The 3,368-nt window shown below is 42.4% G+C and overlaps 1 pseudogene; it reads left to right on the top strand.

Moving 5' to 3' along the window:
- Positions 1–1,835: 1,835 nt before the first annotated feature.
- LOC132373964 (large ribosomal subunit protein eL29-like) lies at positions 1,836–2,317 on the top strand (annotated as a pseudogene).
- The last annotated feature ends 1,051 nt before the right edge of the window (positions 2,318–3,368 follow it).

Genomic DNA, 3,368 nt, shown 5'->3' with positions numbered 1-3,368 from the left:
GAACCTATTTACTAAACAGAAATAGACTCACAGACACAGAAAACAAACTTATGGTTACCAAAGGGACAAGGGGGTGGGGGAGGGATAAAGTAGGATTTTGGGATCAGGAGATACAAACTACTATATATAAAATAGATAAACAACAAGGTCCTACTGTATAGCACAGGGAACTATATTCAATATTCAGTAATAGACTATAATGGAAAAGAATATGAAAAAGAACATATATATATATGTACAACTGAATCACTCTGCTATACAGCAGAAATTAACACAACATTGTAAATCAACTATACTTGAATAAAATAAATTAAAAAAAAAAAAAAAAGAGGCTACCCAAAGGCAAGGGCTTTTGGGGCATAATACCCTGCTTTGAGGCAAGCAAGGAATGACCTTACTTCTCACTTTGCTAATCAGTTCCTCTGGCCCCGGAGGTTTTTCCTCCACGGGGAGTAGTTCCTCTTTGCTGGTTGGCTACATTCACTAGGCAGTTATAAAGGTGTGATAGTACAGAACTACCTGATGGTGTAGGGGGCCAACGATAAGCTGCTGCAGACCAGGCTCCACTGCAGACGTGCTGGCCTGATGTCATCGCTTTCTTCCCGGTGAGATTTTAGTGGGACGGAAGCGGCAACTGAGAGGTGGCGGTGAGGAAGCAAACGCTGCTGAGAGCTCAAGAAGCTTTCTTAGGTCTGGGATAGGTTTGCAGCCATAGTAAACTGAGACACAATACATTGCCTCAGAGTAGTTAGATGGTTGGAGGGCATGAAAGAGGCAAGGGTTCCAAGTGCAAGCACAGACCAGAGAATCACACTGACATAACCAGGGAACTGTTACTATGGGGAGGAGGCCAGTGCAGCAGTCACTGACCCAGTCCGGATACTGCAACCTTGACTAATGCAAAATAATAATCTTTTTCTTTTGAATCAATTTCTTATGAAATCACAAAAATAAAGGATTCTGCTACCCCAAGACACAAAATAAATTTATATGAGAAATCAATCAAATTTAGCATTAATGTTTTGTAAAAGTTCAGCATATGTACAAAAACAAATTTTGTAACTACTGTTATGACTTTTGTTTGTCTTATCTGAGTTTATGTTGCTGAAAGCACTTAGGAGAAGTTGGTATGTGAGACTTCATGTTATTGATATGTTCAGAAGAATTTGACTAGTTCAGTTCGCAATGTCTAAATTCTTAAGAGATTTAGCTTTACAAGATATTAGTTTTTATTTATCAATTATAATAAGCAGTATTAAATATTGAGAGGAATAATTTAATATATTTTAAGTGAAATACATTGAGTTTCCAACAAACACAAAAATTCAAAAGCCCTTTGGATGTTTAAGGTTTCACCAACATATTAAGCCAAGACTGGCACTCCCACCTGCTGAGGGGTCAATTCTAAGACCCCAGGTACCTTCTTTGAGGACTGAAGTTCTCACACAAAATCAGTCATTTGTATTTCTCCAAGTATTAGCAGTATCAGAGCCAGCCAGCACAGCACCTGGCACAAAGCAACTGCTCAATTAAAGTTGGAAGAATGGCTTATTTTACTTTAGACATATTATGTACCTGAGCTCCTTATTCTGAGCTAGGACTTATGAATACAGTAGCTGGGAAAGGTCTCATCACCAAGAATGGACATGTCAGGAGTAGAACACATTTGTGGTTTCAAATGTTGGTGAGAGCAAAAGTTGTTTCTGTGAAAAAAATGTAAAAGAAGAAACACTCAGTTTGGTTCTTTCTCTTCCGGTCCCAGGGGTTTCAGGATCTAGGGCCCAGCCCAGTGAGCCCCCAACTCTGATCTCCACTTTCGTCCTGCAGGTGCAGTCATGGCCAAGTCCAAGAACCACACCATGCACAACCAGCCCCCAAAACGGCACAGAAACATCATCAAGAAACCCTGATCACAACGATATGAATCTCATAAGGAGGGGGACCCCAAGTTCCTGAGGAACACGCGCTTGGCCAAGAAGCACAAGAAGGGCCTGAAGAAGATGCAGGCCAACAATGCCAAGGCCATGAGTACACTGCTGAGGCTATCAAGGCTCTCTTAAAGCCCAAGGAGGTCAAGCCCAAGATCCCAACAGGCGGCAGGCGCAAGCTCAGTTGACTTGCCCACACTGCTCACCCCAAGCTCGGGAAACGTGCTTGTGCCTGCATTGCCAAGGGTCTCAGGCTCTGCTGGCCAAAGTCCCAGGCCAAGGCTCAAACCAAGGGCAAGGCCGCAGCTGCTGGTGCAGCTGCAGCTCCAACTCCAGCTCAGGTTCAGGCTCCCAAAGGTGCCCAGGCCTGCTCAAAGGCTCCAGAGTAGAGGTCTTATCTGCCAATGTGAGGACAGAAGGACTGGTGTGACCCCTGGGCTGCTGTCTGCATGGGGCTGGTGTCCTCCTGAGCTATTTGTACAAATAAACCTGAGGCAGGATCTGTCAGTAAAAAACAAAAATACAGAAAGAAACACTCAGTTTGATTCTGATATTGTCCAGCTGAACTGCAGTCCTGTGTATTGTCAATCTGATTCGATCATTTACCTTGGGCAGGAGCCTCCCATGCTGGTAACTGGGAGTGAGTAAGCTCGTTGTACAGCTGTGCATAAACTTCAGCAACTCCTAGAACTGTACACTGCACAAACTGCAGACACAGAGGGTGTGAACCCTTTGCTCAAGGTTGGAGATAAGAATAAAAGAATCCAGAGAAAAGGCATAGAAAAGGGAGTTTAAACTAAGTAAAGTAAATGACACGAGACTGTATCCTTATAACTCTGATTATCAACAGTTTGATTCTTGATGCCCTCACACTGGTCTAAAAATTAGATGTGCACTGGAAAAGATTCTGAATGCCGCATGGAAGGAGACAAAGACGAAATTACTGTGAATCTGTGCACATCTTAAATCTTAAATTGAAAGCATTACCTGTTTTACAGTTGGAGTTGTTCTGGGGGCAGAATCCCAAAAGTAAAGTGTTCTGAAGCCCTCAATCTCCTTGCCCTCTAAATCCATATTCCCTGGCAAGGGCCAGCAAAATTTACATGAAACAAGTCTGGTGGAACCAGAAGAGAAGTTTGCTGTCTCCTGGCAGCTTGAGTGCCAGGAGATAATTTCCAGCTTATTTACCCTGCATTATGAGACAGCTACAGATGTATTACAGTTCTCCTCAATCACTTAGTTATGAGCTTATTAACTTTCCTAGCAGCTGGAGTAATATCTCACTGTTTGAGAAAGAGAGATGTGTTAGTGATTAAATGACTTAATAAACAATCTGTCACTTTTCAAGTTTCATAAACCTGAGCACATTTTTGAAGGACAAGGAGGTAGGTTCCTTCATGTATTCAATATAAAGCTTATGAGAGGTGAAGGAAGGATAAT

This window comes from Balaenoptera ricei, chromosome 11 (genome assembly GCF_028023285.1).
Source record: "Balaenoptera ricei isolate mBalRic1 chromosome 11, mBalRic1.hap2, whole genome shotgun sequence".
NCBI classification, from domain to species: Eukaryota; Metazoa; Chordata; class Mammalia; order Artiodactyla; family Balaenopteridae; genus Balaenoptera; species Balaenoptera ricei.
Note: the sequence above shows the minus strand (reverse complement) of the source record. Positions and strands in the feature narration are given on the sequence as shown.